This window comes from Pseudophryne corroboree, chromosome 1 (genome assembly GCF_028390025.1).
Source record: "Pseudophryne corroboree isolate aPseCor3 chromosome 1, aPseCor3.hap2, whole genome shotgun sequence".
Taxonomy (NCBI): domain Eukaryota; kingdom Metazoa; phylum Chordata; class Amphibia; order Anura; family Myobatrachidae; genus Pseudophryne; species Pseudophryne corroboree.
In genome coordinates this window covers 665417396-665440344 of record NC_086444.1, presented here as the reverse complement: position 1 = coordinate 665440344, position 22949 = coordinate 665417396, and the positions used below count along the sequence as shown (strand labels likewise).

Genomic DNA, 22949 nt, shown 5'->3' with positions numbered 1-22949 from the left:
GAAAATGGCGCACAGCTGCAGTGCTGTGCGCTACCTTTAGAAGACTGCAGGAGTCTTCAGCCGCCGATTCTGGACCTCTTCTGACTTCAGCATCTGCAAGGGGGCCGGCGGCGCGGCTCCGGTGACCATCCAGGCTGTACCTGTGATCGTCCCTCTGGAGCTTGATGTCCAGTAGCCAAGAAGCCAATCCATCCTGCACGCAGGTGAGTTGACTCCTTCTCCCCTCAGTCCCTCGCTGCAGTGATCCTGTTGCCAGCAGGAATCACTGTAAAATAAAAAACCTAGCTAAACTTTGTCTAAGCAGCTCTTTAGGAGAGCCACCTAGATTGCACCCTTCTCGGCCGGGCACAAAAATCTAACTGGAGTCTGGAGGAGGGTCATAGGGGGAGGAGCCAGTGCACACCACCTGATCTGAAAAAGCTTTACTTTTTGTGCCCTGTCTCCTGCGGAGCCGCTATTCCCCATGGTCCTTTCAGGAACCCCAGCATCCACTAGGACGATAGAGAAATAGGGGCGTGGCTTCACGGGAAAGGGGCGTGGCCTAAACATAATACCAATTCATGTTATTCTGTACTGTAGTCTCCATTATTCAATTTACACCGCACAGTAGCACCACTTACACACTTTACACCAGGTAGAGCCCCTTTTTACACATTAGTCCAGGTAGAGCCCCTACCACACATTACACCAGGTAGAGTCCCCTTTTACTCATTATGCCAAGTAGAGCCCCTATCAACATTATACCAGGTAGAGCCCATTTTACACATTACTCCAGGTAGAGCCCCTATCACACATTACACCAGGTAGTGTCCCCTTTCACACATTGCGCCAGGTAGAGTACCCTTTTACACAATATGGCAGGTAGAGTTCCGTTTTACACATTACGCTAGGTAGAGTCCTCTTTTACACAGTACGGCAGGTAGACTCCCGTTACACATTACGGCATGCAGAGTCCCCTTTTACACAGTATTGACAGGTACAGTCCCCTTTTACACATTACAGCAGCAGACCTCTCTTTTATACATTATGGCAGTTAGAGTCCCCTTTTACACATTATGGCAGGAGAAGTCCGCTTTTACACAGTACAACAGGTAGAGTCCACTTTGCACATTATGGCAGGTAGAGCCCCCTTTTACACATTAGGCAGGTAGAGCCCCCTTTTACACATTAGGCAGGTAGAGCTCCCTTTTACACATTACGGCAGGCATAGTCCTCTTTTACAAATTACAGCAGCAAAGTCCCCCTTTTACACATTACGGCAGGCAGAGCCCCACTTTTTACACATTACGGCAGGCAGGATCCCTTTTTACACATTACGGCAGCAGAGACCCCCTTTTTACAAATTATGCCAGGCAGGATCCACTTTTTACACATTACGGAAGCAGAGACCCCCTTTTTAAACATTACGGCAGAAGAGTCCACCTTTTTACACATTAGGTAGGCAGCATCTCCTTTATGCTCATTACAGCAGCAGAGTCCACCTTTTTACACATTAGGCAGGCAAAGTCCCCCTTTTTACACATTACGTTAGACAGAGTACCTCTTTTACACATTAAGCAGCAGAGTCCCCCTTTTTACACATTAAGCAGCAGGGTCACCGTTTTTACACATAACGACAGGCAGATCCCCCTTTTTACACATAACGGCAGGCAGAGCCCCCCTTTTTACACATTAAGGCAGGCAGAGCCCCCCTTTTAACACATTAGGCGGGCAGAGTCTGAGAGAGAGAAAGATGTGATATACTTACCTTTGACCAGCTGGCAGACCTCTCATCTCTTCCTTCCCGCCTTACGCTGCAGCTCTTCACAGCACAGGGCATTGTGGGTGGGCTGGGAGCGGGCTGGGGAGGCGTCATCTCTCCCAGAACACGGGGGGAGCCGGGAGGCAAGGAAGAGCTTCAGCGCTGCCCGGCTACCTATGTGAGAAGAGTGGGTGTTGCCGGTGGTATTGCACCTGCATCATTGTAATTTTTGCCGTTGGATCGCCAATTGCGATCCAACCTGAGTAAGCTTAGTGTAATCATCTGCGACAATATCCATTAAATCATTTATTATCATTTACATCTAATCATTGAAACAGAGGCGGAACTACCGGCAGTGCAAGCAGTGCGTTGCACTGGGGCCCGCCTCTGTCCAGGGGCCCAAGCATGTAATGAGTCAAACTGACTCATTACATGCCGCTGTGCGCTGCAGGCAACCGCTGCCTGCAGCGCACAGCCGCCCGGAGAGGAGAGGAGCAGCGGCACGGACGGGGGAAGGAGGAGGAGGGAGGTGAAGGAGGGAGCCGCAGCAGCGCTTTGTTACTGGTGGAGGCGCTGCTGCTGCTGCCCCTCTGCTTCACTATAGGCTGTCTTCCGAGAACAGCCTATAGGGAAGCAGAGGGGCAGCAGCAGCAGTGCCTCCACCAGTAACAAAGCGCTGCTGCGGCTCCCTTCTTCACCTCCGTCCTCCACCTCCTCTACTGCCCGGGAATCGTCTGACGCGGCTGCACCGAGGAGCCTGAGCCGGCGGAGAGGGTAAGTATAATTCTTCTTTCTTTCTTTTTATCTTTTTCTTTCTTTCTTTCTTTCTTTCTCTTTCTTTTTTCTTGGGCCTGCCTGCCGCTATGTGTAAAAATGGGGGACTGCCTGCCGCTATGTGTAAAAAGGGGAATCAGCCTGCCGCAATGTGTAAAAAGGGGGACTGCCTGACGTAATGTGCAAAAAGGGGGAATCAGCCTGCCGCAATGTGTAAAAAGGGGGGACTGCCTGACGTAATGTGTAAAAAGGGGGAATCAGCCTGCCGCAATGTGTAAAAATGGGGGACTGCCTGCCGCTATGTGTAAAAAGGGGTAATCTGCCTGCCGCTATGTGTAAAAAGGGGTAATCTGCCTGCCGCAATGTGTAAAAATGGGGAATCTGCCTGCCGTAATGTGTAAAGAGTGCACGCTGTCTACCGTTATGTGTAAAAAGGGCACGCTGTCTGCCGTTATGTGTAAAAAGTGCACGCTGTCTGCTGTAATGTGTAAAAAGAGGAATCTGTCCGCTGTAAGGTGTAAAAGGGTCTCTACCTGGTGTAGTGGTGCTACTGTGCGGCGTAATTTGAATAATGGAGACTACTGTGTACCGTTTTATGAATTGGTATTATTTTGTGGCCACACCCCTTCCCCACGAAGCCACGCCACTATGTATTTTTGCATGCAGGGGTGGGGCTCCGATGCCGTTTCTTGCACACAGTGCTAAAATGTCTAGTTACGGCACTGTTGCTAGGTATCCATTTCTCTGGCACTGAGCAGGTCCCCCTCACCAGATCCTCTCCAGGGGTGAGGGGGTGGACTTGGATGGGATGTGTGTGGGGGGGGATGTGGGGGGGCCCAAAGCATTTTGTCGCACCTGGGCCCACCGCTCGCTAGTTCCGCCACTGCATTGAAATATGAGAAATAAGGGCAAGTACACAGTTCCTCAGTTACAGTTAATTAATTGACAGGATTTTTATAAAATGAATTCATGTCTGCACATGCACTAGCCGGGAGATGTGGAACTCTAGAACATCAGAACTAAACACTTCACTGGTCAAAGTGTCTGCTAAACCCCAGGAACATATAATTGTCTGCTATCAGTTGTTTTGATGGCAATTACCCTTGAATCTGAGTAAACATAGGAGATGCTATGTTTTAAGGAGCATATTTGCTGAGTGGAGTATTTGTCACAATGCAGACACTTGGGAATGCCATATTGCATGGCAAATTATGGAACATTGGCATAAGAGGTGGTTAACATTGTGTGATGGATAAATGTCTATACAAAAAGCACCATGGTCTGTGTATGTAGTAGTATATAGTACTGTGTGTGTATAAGTTTATATGTGCAACATTAATACACTGCCATATCTGCTCCCATATACTGTAGTATTATGAAACCCCACATAGCATTACTATATCCCTACCTCATCATAGTGTTACTAAACCCCCACCCCACATAGTGTCATTACATCCCACCCCACCAACATCACCACAACCACCATCACCACCACATGGGGGCAGACAGTGCCGAAACTAGACTTTTTGGTGCCCTGTGCCAAAGAGAGAATTAGCGCCCCTCCCCCATTTTTTCAACAGGCAAATAAGTAGCATGCCTCGTGGGCGAGGGGCATGACAAGATCATTCCCAGAGCAAGCCCGTGTTATGATGTCCCATCCCATATTATATATATATATATATATATATGTATTGTATATATATATATATATATATATATCTATATAATACGCAGACATTTATAGACCACTGCAAGAAAATGGATTTGGACACAATTCCTCTTTATACCACATTCATGCACTTGAGAGCTCGTTGTAACTCAGTTACAATACCCTTTTTTTCAAATAACACATTTATATATACTCCCATACCCAGGATCCAAACCTATAACCTGTTAAATTCTAATCAAACAGCCTACTCATTGTGCAATTTAAATATTTAAAAACTATGTACCCTATATGAAGCTACTGGTTCTTTGTAAAAAAAATAATCAGCATTGCAATTGAGCAGGTCTATATAGTGTGCAGCCACACATCCAATCTCATGCAGTTACACACTACATAGATCTGCTCAGTTGCAATGTTAACAATTTTTTCACAAAGTACAAGGTAAGCTTAAAATAATTAGAATTCTCTAGCTTAGAATTATCTACCTTTTTCATACGTCCTAGAGGATGCTGGGGTTCACTTCAGTACCATGGGGTGTAGATAGTTCCGCAGGAGCCATGGGCACTTTAAGACTTTAAGAAGCGGGAATGCTGCGCGTACATGCTACCCATACACAGCACACAGCGGGGGGGGGGGCCTGGGCAGCATGAAAACCTTTTCTTACACTGGCAAAAGTAGCATATTATGCCGTGGCACAATCCTACACCCCCGCCAGTATAAATGTTACCTCATGTTTGCTGAGGAAAAACCACGCCATTGCAGGGGGCGGGGCTTCTTCCTCAGGAAGCAAGCACACTGCTCAGCACCATTTTCTTCCAGCAAAAAATAAGGGAAGAAATGCTGATCCTCCTCTCAACTTATGATTTTAGTATCAGAGTGCAAAAAGGGGGGGAAAGTGTATATTGTGGTACTATAACCTATTATTGACAATATATATATATATATAGAGAGCGGAAAGTCTCTGTGTACAAAGTACATGACACAGGCATTTTTTATTTAAGCGCTGAGTTGTGGACTGGCAATGCTTTTTCTGTGTCCCTCTGACAGATTTTACCGTGGGTCTGTCCCCTATAAGCCCCGGAGTGTCTGAGGTGTGATTGTGCACGTGTGTGACCTGTCTGAGGCAGGGAGCTCTTCCTCTGTGGGAGCCATGTTAGGGGCACAGAGTTGTAATGTGACACCAAGAGCCTGACTGGGTGAAAGATTTACGTGATAGTGTGAATCATATCAGTAAGAGATTGGATAAGTCAGTCTCATGCAGAAAACTGAAAATAATCTGTTGAAGATGTGATTTTTAATAGTTCTGCCTTTCATCCACAGGGGACCCCTCTGGGTCACATAAACTTTTGCACAAGTAGTATGTACTGATACCGACACAGACGCTGATTCCTGTGTTGCCACTATTGATTCCAGGGGAATGGGTCCTAAGTTAGCGAAAAACATTCAAAACATGTTTTTAGCTATAAAGGAGGTATTAGAAGTTACGGGGCCCCCTCCTTTACCACAGGAGCAGGCTTACTTTAGTAAAGAAGTAATGTAACTTTCCCTCCACCTCATGAGCTGAACAGTCTCTGGGAGGGAGTCTGGTTTAACCCGAAGAGAAATTTCAGATTCCCAAAAGAAGTTATGTAGCTTAGCTTTTTCCATGCAGAGGACAGGAAAAGGTGGGAGTCACCCTCCATTTTAGACAGTGCCCTGTCACGGTTAAAGGAAAAAGGTGTTTCTCCCTGCGCCTGGGACGGCTTCCGGCAGACCGCAAATTGGAGTCTACATTGTAATCTATTTATGTGGCCAATGGGACACTACTTAGGCCTACCATTGCCTGTGCGTGGGTGAGTGGTGCTATTGAAAAGTGGTCAGAAAACTTGTCATTAGACATTGACACAATAGATAGAGACGAGATACTCCTAACGTTAGGTCATATCAAAGACCCTGCTGCATACATGCTAGAAACCATGAAAGATATTGGTCTCTTGGGATCAAGAGCCGCTACCATGGCAATCTCAGCACGGATGGCGTTGTGGATTCGCCAATGGAAGGCTGACACAGATTCCAAAAGGAATATGGAGGCTCTCCCGTATTAAGGTGAGTCCTTATTTCCTTATTTGGAGATAGGCTGGATGCTTTAGTTTCTGCGGCTACCGCAGGTAAGTCAACATTCTTGCCTATTGCTCCTGTGCTGGCGAAAAAGACGCATCACTCTCAGATGCAGTCATTTAGGCCCAAAAATTACAAAAAAGGGTAAAGGTTCCCCTTTCTTTGTGGGTAAAGAAAGGGGAAAAGGAAATAAAGTCCACAGCGTCTCCAGGATCACAGGAGCAGAAATCAACCTCTGCTCCTGCCAAATTTTCAGCATGACGCTGGGGCTCCCTTGCCGGAGTCCGCTCAGGTGGGGGCACGTCTGAAACTCTTCAGTCAGTTCTGGGTTCAATCTGGCCTAGACCCATGGGTCATACAAATAGAGTCCCACGGGTACAAACTGGAGTTTCGAGACATTTCCCCAGGCCATATTTTCAAATCGACCTTACCAGCTTCTATCCCAGATAGGGAAGTGGTGGCAGCAGCAATAAAAAAATTGTGTCAGGATCAAGTTTTTGTCCTGGTTCCCTTGTGACAACAAGGGGAAGGGTTTTATTGCAACCCTATTCGTGGTTCCGAAGCCGGACGGCTCGGTCATACCGATTCTAAACCTGTATACTCTGAATCTCTACCTGCAAAGGTTCTAGTTCAAGATGGAATCCCTGAGGGCAGTGGTTTCCAGTCTGGAGGAGGGGACTTTATGGTGTCAGTAGACATAAAAGATGCCTACTTACATGTTCCCATTTATCCTCCACATCAAGCTTATCGGAGATTCGCAATACAGAATTGTCATTACCAATTTCAGACGTTGCCGTTAGGACCTTCCACGGCACTGAGGGTTTTTCACCAAGGTGATGGCAGAGATGATGGTCATCCTTCAACAACAAGGAGTCAATTGAATTCCTGACCTGGAAGATCTCCCGATAAAAGAGAGATCCAGGGAAAAGTTGGTGCAACACATGGCACTCTCCCTGACAGTACTTCAACATCATGGTTGGATCATAAGTTTTCCAAAGTTACAATTGGAACCGACGACAAGATTGTCTTTTCTGGGGATGATACTGGACACAGAAGTACAGAGGGTATTTCTTCCAGTAGAAAAGGCTCTGGAAATCCAGAGAATGGTCAAACAAATTCTGAAACCAACAAGAGTGTCGATTCATCAATGCATTCGGGTGTTGGGGAAGATGGTAGCGGCCTACGAGGCCATACAGTTTGGCCGATTCCATGCCAGAGTATTCCAGTGAGACCTGTTGGACAAGTGGTCTGGATCCCATCTACACATGCACCGGAAGATAATCCTGTCATCCAAAGCCAGAATTTCGCTCCTGTGGTGGCTACACAGTTCTCACCTACTAGAGGGACGCAGGTTCAGGATTCAGGACTGGGTCCTAGTAACCACGGATGCAAGTCTCCGAGGCTGGGATGCAGTCACACAGGGAGAAAGCCTCCAAGGAAGATGGTCAAGTCAAGAAACCTGTCTTCAGGAGTTGAGAGCCATTTACAACGGCCTTCTACAAGTGGGTCATCTTCTTCAGGATCAACCCGTACAGATCCAGTTGGACAATGTAACAGCAGTCGGGTACATAAACCGTCAGGGCGGAACGAAAAGCAGAGCGGCGATGGCAGAGGTGACAAAGATCCTCCTCTGGGCAGAAAGACATGCAGAATGGGGCCTCCACCAAGAAGTCTTTGCAGAGGTGTTGTCACACTCGCGGCGCTGCGGCTGCCGCGCTTACCGCTCGGGTGCGCTGGGTCTCCCGGCGGTCGTCGCCCCTGGTGGGCCCTGGGTCGTCGCGTCTTGCTGGCGCTGCCTCCGGCGGGTTCCCGGGGTGTGGGTGCCGCCATTGCGCCCGGCATCCACGAGAGCGTGGTGAGCGGGTGACGTCATCGGCCCCTTCTGCCAATCGGGAGAAGGCAGGAAGTTCAAAGGCAGACGCCGTACAGAGCCCCGGCGCATGAGTATCGTCTTTTCCAATGATCACCAGTGCTAGCAGCGTTTAGCGTGTTCTCAAGCTGAACGTCTCCTGTGTTCCAGCGTTACAGAGTATCTCTCAGTGGGACATTCCCTGTGCTACCAGCGTTACAGTGTATTACTCAGTGGAACCTTCCCTGTGCTACCAGCGTTACAGAGTATCTCTCAGTTGGACATTCCCTGTGCTACCAGCGTTACAGTGTATCACTCAGTGGGACATTCTCTGTGTTACCAGCGTTACAGTGTATCTCTCAGAGGGACACCTCCTGTGCTTCCAGTATTACAGGGTATCCCTAAGTGGAACGCCTCCCAAACTTCCAGAGTTACACTGAATCTCAAATCCTCATTTATTTCTTCAGCATCACTCACAAGTTCTTCACTCTTCTGTGTGCTTCAACATCATTCTCAAATCTTCATTCATCTCTTCAGCATCACTCACAAGTTCTTCATTCTTCTGTGTGCTTCAACATCGTTCTCAAATCTATATTCATTTCTTCAACATCGCTCACAAGTTCTTCATTCTTCTGTGTACTTCAGCATCGCCCCAAGCCTTGGCCACAACTAATTCTTTAGCATTACACGTCGGTTACAACAGCTAAGTTCTGCATGAGGAAAACCTGCATCCGGCCATCTCTGCTCCGGCCCAGCTGTGGTTCCTCTTCCCTATCATCGGAAGAACCCCCGAGTTCTCAACACTCTCAACCCAGGTCAGTGACAGTATACTCAGGCCACATGGACACGGGGGATCGGAACCCAGAGTCAAGCGCCATCCAAAACTTGGGTTCCCGAGTTCAGAGTCAGGAGGCGGCACAGAGCCAGGTGATGAGAAATTACGGAGAAAAGAAGACTCTTTTGTGGGCGCACTCTTTAACTTGAAATGAATTTTAAATAATAGTCAGAATAGATTAAAAGTGTAAATTTTTAATAATTCAACAAGATTAAGATAACAAGTGGTTCATAAAGAAGATAATGGTCAAAGAAGATGATAGTATATTCAGATAGTACAAAGTACTTGATACACAATGAAAACTAAATTCTGACTGATAGAAGAGATTCTGATTGTTTATAAACAAATTGTTTAGATTTTTAAACGGCACGTTCTACCACATTATGACGTGTTCCTTGTCAGTGTCAAATTCAAAATAAATACAACAGTCCAGATGCTGGTTAATCTTATCGATAATAAAGGGTGGAAAGTAAGGTGGCAGTGCGAATCATCTGTCAGTGTTAGACACTATAGGGCTAGACCAATGGGCTCTACTAAACTGAGTATTCCTCAATGGTCGCCCATTTGAGTACTGACCCAGCCCGACACTGATTAGCTTCCGAGATCAGACGGCTTCGGGCGTTTCCAGTGTGGTATGATAGTAGAGGAATTTGAACAATAATTGGAAGCTCTGGAATCACTGATGAGAGTCCACGAAATTACATAGTTATTTAAGACAGATATTAGAGGTAGAGGAAGCCAGATGGATCTGCAGCCAATGTTAGACAGGTGCTTGGCCCTGAATCAATGGTGAGAGTCCACGAAATACAGAGATGAATGAAAATAGATAAAACTGCTTGAGATTTTGACAATGTTGAGATTCAGAAATTTGCAAGACATAAAATGTCAGAGAGAGCGAAACAAAACCCAAATATAGAAAGGAATGACAATGTAACCAGCAGGCTGTAAAAAAGTATCCAGCTGCAGGATGTTAGATGTTAGAAGGAGACAATAAGAATGACAGGGAAATGTAGCAAATTTGACAGTGGTATATCTTAAAACAGCAAGTGTATAGGGGTTTGGATCAAATCCCAGCTATTATCCTAATGTATATACAGTAAATAGCAAATTAGGATATAGAGTACAAGAAATATTGTGGATGTTCATGTAACTGTAATGCTGGAACAGGTTAGCTGATAACCTGGAAAACCATTGAATTGACTTTAATCAGACAAAATATTTTTTATAACATCCAGCATAATAAATGACTGTGCAATGATAGCAGGTCATTAACTACTGATAAATATCTTGTATTCAAAATAATGAAATACAAGTACAAAGATGAAGAAAAAAAAAAAAAAGGGGCTGATATTACCGCGCTGGGTATTGTGCTGAAAAGACCCTTACAGTAGTCCTGTGAGGCCGTCCCTTGATTACAGGTGCCGCTGGCTTAGTAGAGACCCCGGTGTCTCGATTGGTGAGGGAGGAGAGGGCGCCGGGCTCCGCCGGCCTGGCGGGGACGATCGCAAGTGCGGGAAGCCGTCCACTGAGTAGTCCTGTGAAGCCGTCCCGTGATTACAGGTGCCGCTGGCTTAGTAGAGACCCCGGTGTCTCGATCAGTGAGGGAGGAGAGGGCGCCGGGCGCCGCCGGCCTGGCGGGGACGATCGCAAGTGCGGGAAGCCGTCCACTGAGTAGTCCTGTGAAGCCGTCCCGTGATTACAGGTGCCGCTGGCTTAGTAGAGACCCCGGTGTCTCGATCAGTGAGGGAGGAGAGGGCGCCGGGCGCCGCCGGCCTGGCGGGGACGATCGCAAGTGCGGGAAGCCGTCCACTGCTACAACGGAGACGGAACAGTCAGAGGAAGCTCTGAGTACACTGATGCTGGAGAACAACCGTGGCTTCTATCAGTCAGAGAGAAATGGTGATGTCGGAAGACGCGTTTCACCCGTACACCGGGCTTGGTCACTTCCTGTTGAGGGCTGGATCCCGGCGGTGCTTTTAACTGCAGGATAACCTGGATCCTCCAATCAGACGGATATGTGTTAATTAGTTAATTAGCTACTGTGATCGACTTGTATCCTCCGGATAGATTGCAATTTCTCAGAATAGACGCGCCCCAGTAAATAAAGGTTCACAGGGGCCCTAGGTTGGGTACAACAGCTCTGGATACAGTGATTGTGTTACTGGCCAACGTGGGCGAGAAGTGAGTGGAGTACTCGGTAAACTTCACCGCCAGCCTGCCCCGGACATCTTGGTTTTTGTAAGGGTTCGCTGAAGAAAAGCAACACCTGCAAGTTATGGGGGCCAGTTGTTCAGGTAGGGGGCGATCAACCTCGGTTCGGGTTGATTTAGTAAACCGACCAATAGGGTCGGCCAGGTATGTAATGTGTGAAAAATACGGTTCACACACAGAGGTTTTATGTGATGAATGGGAAAGAATGACTGTACATGACGGGGAGAAATTCCCAAGAATAGGTAGCTTTAGCCCAGAAGTGTTACTAAATCTAAGGAGAAGGATAGGTCTTATTGAACCAGCAAAGAGACGGATCAAACATTATGACTGTTTAAAGTTATGGCAACAGGAAAGTGAAATGCAAAAAGAGCTAACTGACATACCTGACTCTCATCTTGGGAGGAGAGATGTGGCAATGGAGAGGATTATGGTTGCGGAGAAAGGCACAATGGTGAACAATAAAAACGCACTTAGCAACTGTAGTATAGATGATAAGAATAAGTGTAATAAACATAACGATGATAATTGTAATGCTGTTAAATGTACAACTATTAACCCGTGCAAGTTGCACCCCATGTCAAACTTCCCTCAGGAATACGAGCAAGAAAGTGAACTCAACACGATGTCGGCACCACTTCCAGCAGCCATCACACAAGACATCCAGGTGGACGCGACCAAATCGGTAAAGGCAATAATCAAACCCCCTAACGGAGGGTCAGGTGAGGTCGTGTCCACAGGTACGTACAATGTTTTATATCACGCACAAACAAATGTACCCCATATTGTAAGACCAAAACAAGGTGATGTAATTGAGTTTAGTCCTGTCAGGGTGATCACAGTCCCCAATGGGAAGACTGACGATCAGGGAACCATTCCCGTCCAGGACAGTGCAATGCGCTGTCCCTGGTCCCGGACCGAATTGAGATCAATTATGTCCGAATTTCCTGATCCAAGGAAAAATCTAGTCGCATGTCAAAGGTTCATTAAAGAACTAGGAAACTCAACAGAACCCACCAACAAAGATTGGCGGACAGTGCTGAGGGCATGTTTGCCCTCCAGTGTTGACCCTGCGAAATTTATTACTGATTGTCAATTAGACACAGAAGTACCTCAAACGGAGGAACACAATCAGGAATGTATTAAGCAGATAAACCAACAGTTGGAAGTATATTTCCCTGCCGTTGTCAAGTGGAATGAAATCTTCTCCATAAGACAAAACGAAAGGGAAAGTATTTCCAATTATTTCAATCGAGCACTGCAAGTAATGGCTAGGAACACTGGGATCACAGACATCAAAACATGCGCGCAGCATAGAGAAATAGCGGTTAAGGTATTAATGAATGGTTTAAAGGAGGTATTGAGAACAAGGGTACAGACCACCAACCCAAACTGGAGAAATATCTCAGTGGCCGCATTAAGAGAGGCCGCTATTGATATTGATCGAAATATCACCAGATACAGAGAGTCACAAAGTGATAAATTAATGGCCGCAAGTATACAGGCCCTAACCACAAGACCACTCCAGCATAAGCCCCAAACCCCTGCGAGAAATTCAAATGTGGAAGTCTGTTACAATTGCCAGAAGGAAGGTCATTTTGCAAGAGATTGTAGATCAGGAAGTAGACAAAAGTCACATCAGCCCCCTAGACAACGACATAATCATAATATCCAAGAAATCAGGGAAGCACAGGGAAAACGGTTGATGGCGATGAGCATCCGAGCGTTTGAGGAGGCATCAAATCAACCAAGACCTCAGGTCATTGACACTTGGAGGAAACCCAAAGTTTGTTATCATTGTAGAAGAGAAGGGCATTATGCCAGCGACTGTAATAACCCACATAAAGTCAGACCCCCTAGACCAAGAAATGAACAAAATTAAAACACACACAATTATAAACAGGGATCATATAGGAAGAATTTTGAGCCACACCCATAATGTGCAATCAAGAAAGGTGATCATTAGGACTGATGGTAAGCCTGAGGTTATAGTTAATAAATTGGGAGGTCATTCCCTGAAGACACAGGAATGACCGGGTGAAACGTTGTAAATGTATCTGTGAAATGTTTCTTTTTCTCTCTCCCCATCTCTGACGATTATTGGTAGGATTCAAACATTACATATATACTCGGTCTTTGCAGAAGTCTACCAAACCCCAGCATGACCTATCCGCATCAATGTATTCTGGCCAGATACAGACAATGGAATGTGGAAGTGCTGGGGGGGAGGGACTGCGCAAGGAAACCATTAGACATGTAGATATGACAGCCTGATGATCTGACAATGTTTTAGAAAATGTTTATGTTGAAAAATGTTTCTTTCTTTTTCTGGTGTTTATTGATGTGTTATGTTATATATACATATATGAATTGTTCTCTCTCTTTCTTTTGTTTTTTTCCTCTTCTCACTCATGTTTTAAAGATGGTATGTCACACCTCAGTTAGACAAATGGCAATGCAAGATTTTTTTCTCCTTACAGAAAGATCGCTGGTTTGGAGGGAATATTGCATCACCGGAATGTTCGTTTGGAAGACTGAGAGACAGCACCTTTGAGATGACAGCAGAACAAGAAGAACAACAAGACTAGAGAACTTAATTATCGTGACAAGTTTCTCTCCCCCTCAAACTGTTTTTTTTTTCTGTACCCCCATTACAAATTTCTTCTTTTCTCCTCCTGTAAGATGGACTTGCCCAAAGAGACTGTGATATGGATTTTCCTGTTGACCATGATGTTGACCAGAGCAGTCTGTTCCGGCGAGAGTACCATGGAGGTCGAGAAAGGATCCAGAAAGGTTCCGATGACTGAGACGGAGGTGTAAATTTCCAATAGCAATACAACCACCAAGCAAAAGGCGAGTACCAGAAACGATCTAGCCATGTTAGTTGTAAACATTTTCCTCTTAAGGATTGTTAGCTGAAAAGAGAACTGTATCTGTAGGCTCTGTGACAATGTAGTTAAGGATGGGTGCATCAAGAAATGCCAATCCAGTTTTAATATCTACATGGACCGGCATCCATTGAGTGACTATCACTCCTTAGTGGGTAGTGTGTTAAATCAAACAGATTGTTGGGTATGCTCTCAAGTACCTCAAGGTCATAGCAAATCAGGGCTAGTACCATGTCCTTTAACGGTAGGGGAGGTACTTGAGCTAAAGGGTGGGAGACCGGTGGACAGGAGGTTTAATATCTCCAGTCCTCCTAGTTTGTAGCTCCACCAATATCATGTGGATAGATCCCTCATATGTTTTAACATTTCCAATCCCCGAAAGCCGGGAAATTGGGAAGTGTCATGGAGTAATCAGACCATGACCTTTTCGCATAGAGCAGATAGAATGCCTACAGATACAGAGCTTATACGCCACATAGCCGATAGTGGAAAATATTTCCGATATAGGTATACCCTAGGAAGTAGGATTACGAGAGTTGGAGAGGTATCACTAGGATACAGTGCACAGATCGTACAAACTGATAGGTGTACTAAACAGATGGGAGAATTAGGGTTAGGAGAGTTCACATGGAAAATGTGTAACATGGTAATGACATATTCCGTCCCATATGTTCTCCCCGATGATGCATATTTCATATGCGGGAGAAAGGCGTATGAGCGGCTTGCCCCAAACTCTGAAGGATTGTGTTATATTGGAAATGTACTACCTGAGGTAATGAGTTTAAGGAGTGAGGAAACTGTAGTTCCAATGGACTTGATTTATGACCCAAATCTAGAAACAATAATGTGATGAAAATGCGATTTCTACGGTCCGTTTCTTTCACCTGTTTTTTCGTTTCCTCCAAGGTAAAAAGACCCACTTGGACGAGGAATTTGATGAGCCGATATACAGACAACAGATGGATTAAAGAAGAAGTTTTGACAACCTGATACACAGATTTTTGATGAACTATGCCATGGATCCCCAGTTTCCCTAGAAATTTTAAAATTACGCTAGCCCAACACTTTTGTAAATCTATGGACATTGACAGCTTTTGCTCGCACCTTATGGGCAAAAGCACAAAGAAGACTGCATTCAACAGACACCAAACAAGACCTCAATCGACGAATGTACATTTACCTGACATAGAATACCACCGCATTTACCGTAATTATGTCTTTTCTTCATTTCTACAACCCTCAGGTAATGACACACATAGTCGATAGGGAATACAGGCACAGATATCAGCAATCACATATCTCCCCCATTCATGTATCATCAACTAAAATGTGCTCCCCCATTTTGTTACAACCAAAGCCGAAAAGAGCTCGGTAAAGTTTGACAGCCCATCCACAGACCCGTACCACGGGATAAGAAGGAATTCAAATGTATACTTCGCAATACCTCGAAGCTTGATTTAAAACACGTACGGCATGATGATACATGACCCCCAAACACAGATTCATACACACATGCTTCTGCTATCTCACTAGGTCATACCCTTTTCCTACCTTCTCCTCTCCTCCCCTACCCAACCATGTAAATGTATTAACCCCTGACATATATTTTTCTCTTTTGAAATGTTTTAGAAGGTGGCAGTTATTATTGACTGCCAAAGGGTGGACTGTCAAAGTCAGAAAAATATCTCTATGCACACTACCATATTTGCACCTCACACAGGTCCGTGCTGCGCATGCGTGCGCTCTCCCGTACGTGCGCATACTCACAGTCGCGGGCACCCGCAGGCGCACGGTATGCGTATTTACGGTAGAGTTTATGTGATCGTAGCGTGCGACTCAATCGTTACATATTTTCACTATATAATGTATTTTGTAGATCATGGTCCCTTTGATAGATTCTGAAAGTTTAGTTAACATAGCATGTTCCTGAACAGAGAGATCCCTCTTTGTATTGTACGAAGGGTCTAACAGGGGTCATACAGTGGTGTTTGGTACCCATCGGAAGAGTATTTAAATAGCAATATTCCGGTGTTGGTTTGGAGCGGATTAATCGCTCGTGCGAATAGTTATGGACATAAGAAGTTTATGTCCATTTACTATTATTTGTTCTTATTTAGTCATGCGGCGGGAAACTCAGTATCCCACCCACCTGAACAGTTGGAAGCAGTCACAGCCCACCTGTATGAATCAACCTATGACCTTTTGTTATAATGCGAAGCCGAATTCCTGTGTCCAATGAACAATGAGATTGTAGGGACCATTGAATTGCATTGTGTGTGGGGCATAAATAGACAGGCCGACCATATCCAGTTCACTCTCTTCAACGGTTCTCATTGCTGATAATCGGGAGCTGGATATCGAGGCGCATGCGATCGTTTCCCCTTGTGCGTAAGTGTTTCTCCGCAACTATATTGATCTTCTTGTTATTGTGGGCCAATTTCTCTCTCTCTCTCCTCCTCTTTCTCTCTTATTTTCTCTTAAATAGTAATTGTATTGTATTTCCTGTGTAGTTATCTGGTTAGGTAGTCTATGTTATATTGTAGTGTATGATTTGTATTTGTATTAATTCTTTTGCAAGTATATCATTCATAATATATATATATTAGGCGTTGGACCCTAAGCCCAGGTATCTGTGTATTTCTTATAGTGTCTAGTATTCTCAGAGCGTCGGTGACGCTCAAACAGCTTTTAAGTTAATCAGGTTACACAAGGTTGCATTTACACACTATCACTACACTAAGGTTTTACTGCATAATATACTGTTTATGGTTTAGATTTAAAGGTTTAACATTGTGAGCGTCAGCGCCGCTCGTGATCTCCTCGTGGTCTCGAGCGTCCGCTACGCTGATAGCGTAGCATTACGGTAGTCGCTCACCCATAAGTGTGCCCGATACCAACAGCGTATTCTCGTGAGCGTCTGTATCGCTCGAGCAGCCCGCTCCCGATACAGCGTCCGTTACGCTATAGTGAACCATTACGTTAGTCAGCAGCCAATAGCGTGCCTGCCTGTGATCTCTTGGCCGTGAGCGAACGTGACGCTTGAGCGTCTCGACCACGGCTAAGCGATTGTTACGCAACAAGCGTACCCTTACGGTACTTCATACGTAAATAGCGTACAGTGTTCTTAGACCTCACAAAGGGTTTTATATACGATAAATATCTAGCTTTATCAGAATAGATGTGTGGCCTGATTTGAAGCTGCAAATAGTCAGTCTAATAGCCTTGGACTGTAACTAGGACAATATAAAACATTAATGGAACGAGTACTGTGGAGTGCCCTGGTAAACGATAATAGGAGATTGGGTTAATGAAACTATATTTTATTAAGCCTAAGTGAATGAACTAATTAAGAATAATACTTGAGATTAAATTTGAGGTAAAATAAGTAGTACATATGACAAAATCAGTTCATACCTAATAGGATTGGCATTATTCTGAAGTAAAAAATAGTAAACACAGTTTAGATCTGTGACTAATGAACATAAGGGAACCCTTTTAATGTTCCCCTGAGAGAGCTGGATGTGTCAGCTCATAATAGGTACCTATGTATTGATGGTAAAGGAACCTGGGAGGGAGTGTGGGGAAGGGGGGGGGGGGGTTTGGGTTTGAAAAGGGGGTGGCAGGGAGAGGGGGGATAACAAGCGGAGGAGAGGATGGAAGGGGTGATGGACTAGTGCCAAGAAATGGAGGAAATAAATGATGGTAGAGGTTGCTTGCAGTATGGTGGACAGGGCGAGGGTTGACAGTGGGCGCTGGGGGGATGAGAAGTAGGGTAAAGCGGAGTACAGTGAGGAGGAAAGTGGAGAGTGCGTATATAGCTGAGGTATAGTGGGGTATATATGTTGAAATAATTGTGGTAATGCAGGGGTTTGGAATGGGGGGAGGAAGGGGAAGGTGTGTGGGAGTGAATAGGATTGTGTGGTAGTGCTGTGGGATGATCAGGTGAGAGTAAGATAGATGCACTGTGGAGTCGTGTGCAGATTAGAATTAATGATGTAAGGTTAACGAGTGAGAACATATTGTTTGGTAATGTGAGTATCATAGAAATACACTATAATTGATGTACTCGTTTAGTCCTAAAGGTTTAAGACCTCCCAGCTTAAAGGTCCATTCACTTTCTTTCTTAATGAGTTCTTTACTTAGGTCACCCCCACGTATGCCTAAGTGAACTCTATCCAGACCAAATGCCCGCATTTCACATGGAGAATCATGGTGATGAGAATGGAAATGTCTGGCTACCGATGTCAATTTTTTGCCTTTCTGAAGATCGGATGAGGCATTCCTGATAGTACCCATGTGTTCCAAGATTCACGTTTTAAATTTTCTCGTGGTCATGCCGATATAGCTTTGATTGCAGCTGCAAATTAAACAGTAGATCATTCCTTCTGTGTTGCAGTTAAAGAAATGTCGTATTTGAATGTCACGTCCTAATCTATCTGTTACTTTGTCTGTAATCTGGATCTGAGGACAGGCTTTACACTGTCCACAGGGATAGGACCCAGTGGTGTTGCTGGTTTTCATGGGATTACGTGTAAAGTGGCTCTGAACGAGCATGTCCTTCACGTTGTTCGCTCGCCTCCAGCTAATTTGGAGCGTGGAATCCAAAAGGGGTGCCAGGTCTGCATCAAGATGTAGAACCGGTAGATGTTTATGAATTGCATTTTTTATCTGGCGCCATTCTGGACAGAAGGTACCTACAAAGCGGATTGTAGCTTCATTCTTATCATCCTTTGGTTTGTCTTGGAAAATTAAGGCATCTCGGTTGGTTTTGAGAACAGCTTTCTGAGCTCTTTTCAAGGAACGTTTGCTGTACCCCCGTACTTGAAGTCTATTCGCAAGTTCCTGACTTTTCTGTTTGTATACGTTGTCTTCTGTACAGTTGCGTCTGAGTCTGAGAAATTCCCCTTTGGGAATATTCTCGACAGTAGGCGGAAAATGTGAGCTAGTCTGATACAAGATACTGTTGGTTGCTGTTTCCTTGCGATAGAGCTCAGTGGCCAGGGTTCCATTGGCACTTTTATAGATGTTAAGATCTAAAAAGGAAACCTTTTCTTTGCTTATGGTATGGGTCAAAAAAATATTAAGATTGTTGTCATTCAGTAAATTGATGAAATCATATAAGAGTTGCTCATCACTGTCCCAGATCACAAGAATATCATCTATGAATCTGAGCCAGTTTAAAATATGTTGTGTGTATTTCTGATTCTCGTCACTGAACACAATGGTTTGTTCCCACCAGCCGAGAAACAGATTAGCATACGTGGGAGCACAGGCCGCTCCCATCGCTGTCCCTCGAATTTGCTGAAAAAATTGATCACCAAATGTAAAGAAATTCTTGTTCAGTACGAAGCTTAACATTTCGCAAAGAAAGTCATTGAAGTCATTTTTTTCTTTCATGTCCAAAAAGAACTTTGTTGCTTGTACACCTTGTTGATGAGAGATGCTACTGTATAGGGCCTCAACATCCAAGGTAACCAGAATACAATCTTTATCCACACAGATGTCATGTAATTTGCGTAATAAGTCGGATGTATCTCTCAGATAGGAGGGTAGTGTTAAGACATGTTCCCTGAGATGTAGGTCCAAGAATTTGCTGGGTATCTCCAATAATCCCCCGTTTCCCGAGACAATGGGTCTACCTGGTGGTTTTTTGATATTCTTGTGTACCTTTGGTAAAAGATAAAACGTGGGTACTTTGGGATTGGAGACTGTGAGATATTTAACTTCTTGTTGTGTAATGGTTCCTAAGGCTGATGCTTCTTCGATCATGTGCATATACTGTCTATGAAATTTGACTGTCGGATTGAGTGGTAATCTTTGGTAACACGTGGTGTCCAATAGTTGTCTTCGGGCTTCTTCCTCATACATAGAGACCGGCCAAATCACAATATTGCCCCCTTTATCTGAGGGCTTGAGAACTATGTCCCGCCATGACTGAATTTCTTTGAGAGCAAGTTTCTCTCTGTATTTCAGGTTCTTCGTGTAGCATCTTTTATTGGGGTTCATTTCGATCTCATCGAATTCTCTCGATACCAGATCCAGGAAGACTTTTTTGCTAAATTCAGCAACAAAGATATGATGGATACCCCACCACCTATGATCAGTGGACCAACTCCAACTACCCCCACATTGGAGGAACCCTCTACCTCATCATCTATGATTAGTGGACCAATGCTGACTACCTATACACAGGAGGAACCATCTACCTCAACATCCCTTCTTACATCTCTATCGGAAGAGGAAATAACAGCAATCCAGACCCTGGAGGAACTATACATAGAATCAAACACGTTACCGATACCTAATACCAGACCTACGTGTAAGGTTAAGTCGACATTTTTTCCACCGGATAACAACAGTCCAGAGATTAAGGTCTTCCTGGATCTGGTATCGAGAGAATTCGATGAGATCGAAATGAACCCCAATAAAAGATGCTACACGAAGAACCTGAAATACAGAGAGAAACTTGCTCTCAAAGAAATTCAGTCATGGCGGGACATAGTTCTCAAGCCCTCAGATAAAGGGGGCAATATTGTGATTTGGCCGGTCTCTATGTATGAGGAAGAAGCCCGAAGACAACTATTGGACACCACGTGTTACCAAAGATTACCACTCAATCCGACAGTCAAATTTCATAGACAGTATATGCACATGATCGAAGAAGCATCAGCCTTAGGAACCATTACACAACAAGAAGTTAAATATCTCACAGTCTCCAATCCCAAAGTACCCACGTTTTATCTTTTACCAAAGGTACACAAGAATATCAAAAAACCACCAGGTAGACCCATTGTCTCGGGAAACGGGGGATTATTGGAGATACCCAGCAAATTCTTGGACCTACATCTCAGGGAACATGTCTTAACACTACCCTCCTATCTGAGAGATACATCCGACTTATTACGCAAATTACATGACATCTGTGTGGATAAAGATTGTATTCTGGTTACCTTGGATGTTGAGGCCCTATACAGTAGCATCTCTCATCAACAAGGTGTACAAGCAACAAAGTTCTTTTTGGACATGAAAGAAAAAAATGACTTCAATGACTTTCTTTGCGAAATGTTAAGCTTCGTACTGAACAAGAATTTCTTTACATTTGGTGATCAATTTTTTCAGCAAATTCGAGGGACAGCGATGGGAGCGGCCTGTGCTCCCACGTATGCTAATCTGTTTCTCGGCTGGTGGGAACAAACCATTGTGTTCAGTGACGAGAATCAGAAATACACACAACATATTTTAAACTGGCTCAGATTCATAGATGATATTCTTGTGATCTGGGACAGTGATGAGCAACTCTTATATGATTTCATCAATTTACTGAATGACAACAATCTTAATATTTTTTTGACCCATACCATAAGCAAAGAAAAGGTTTCCTTTTTAGATCTTAACATCTATAAAAGTGCCAATGGAACCCTGGCCACTGAGCTCTATCGCAAGGAAACAGCAACCAACAGTATCTTGTATCAGACTAGCTCACATTTTCCGCCTACTGTCGAGAATATTCCCAAAGGGGAATTTCTCAGACTCAGACGCAACTGTACAGAAGACAACGTATACAAACAGAAAAGTCAGGAACTTGCGAACAGACTTCAAGTACGGGGGTACAGCAAACGTTCCTTGAAAAGAGCTCAGAAAGCTGTTCTCAAAACCAACCGAGATGCCTTAATTTTCCAAGACAAACCAAAGGATGATAAGAATGAAGCTACAATCCGCTTTGTAGGTACCTTCTGTCCAGAATGGCGCCAGATAAAAAATGCAATTCATAAACATCTACCGGTTCTACTTCTTGATGCAGACCTGGCACCCCTTTTGGATTCCACGCTCCAAATTAGCTGGAGGCGAGCGAACAACGTGAAGGACATGCTCGTTCAGAGCCACTTTACACGTAATCCCATGAAAACCAGCAACACCACTGGGTCCTATCCCTGTGGACAGTGTAAAGCCTGTCCTCAGATCCAGATTACAGACAAAGTAACAGATAGATTAGGACGTGACACTCAAATACGACATTTCTTTAACTGCAACACAGAAGGAATGATCTACTGTTTAATTTGCAGCTGCAATCAACGCTATATCGGCATGACCACGAGGAAATTTAAAACCCGAATCTTGGAACACATGGGTACTATCAGGAATGCCTCATCCGATCTTCAGAAAGGCAAAAAATTGACATCGGTAGCCAGACATTTCCATTCTCATCACCATGATTCTCCATGTGAAATGCGGGCATTTGGGCTGGATAGAGTTCACTTAGGCATACGTGGGGGTGACCTAAGTAAGGAACTCATTAAGAAAGAAAGTGAATGGACCTTTAAGCTGGGAGGTCTTAAACCTTTAGGACTAAACGAGTACATTAATTATAGTGTATTTCTATGACACTCACATTACCAAACAATATGTTCTCACTCGTTAACCTTACATCATTAATTCTAATCTGCACACGACTCCACAGTACATCTATCTTACTCTCACCTGATCATCCCACAGCACTACCACACAATCCTATTCACTCCCACACACCTTCCCCTTCCCCCCCCCCTTCCAAACCCCTGCATTACCACAATTATTTCAACATATATACCCCACTATACCCCAGCTATATACGCACTCTCCACTTTCCTCCTCACTGTACTCCGCTTTACCCTACTTCTCATCCCCCCAGCGCCCACTGTCAACCCTCGCCCTGTCCACCATACTGCAAGCAACCTCTACCATCATTTATTTCCTCCATTTCTTGGCACTAGTCCATCACCCCTTCCATCCTCTCCTCCGCTTGTTATCCCCCCTCTCCCTGCCACCCCCTTTTCAAACCCAAACCCTCCCCCCCCCCCTTCCCCACACTCCCTCCCAGGTTCCTTTACCATCAATACATAGGTACCTATTAT

General features: G+C 44.7%; 1 protein-coding gene and 1 pseudogene across 8 annotated transcripts in view; one reads left to right on the top strand and one right to left on the bottom strand.

The window, feature by feature from the left end:
- The window catches only part of SUSD1 (sushi domain containing 1), a 669144-nt gene that overhangs the window by 27897 nt on the left and 618298 nt on the right, over nt 1-22949 (top strand). The gene's annotated exons all lie outside the window — the stretch shown is intronic.
- On the bottom strand, nt 9490-9608 carry LOC134944497 (5S ribosomal RNA; annotated as a pseudogene).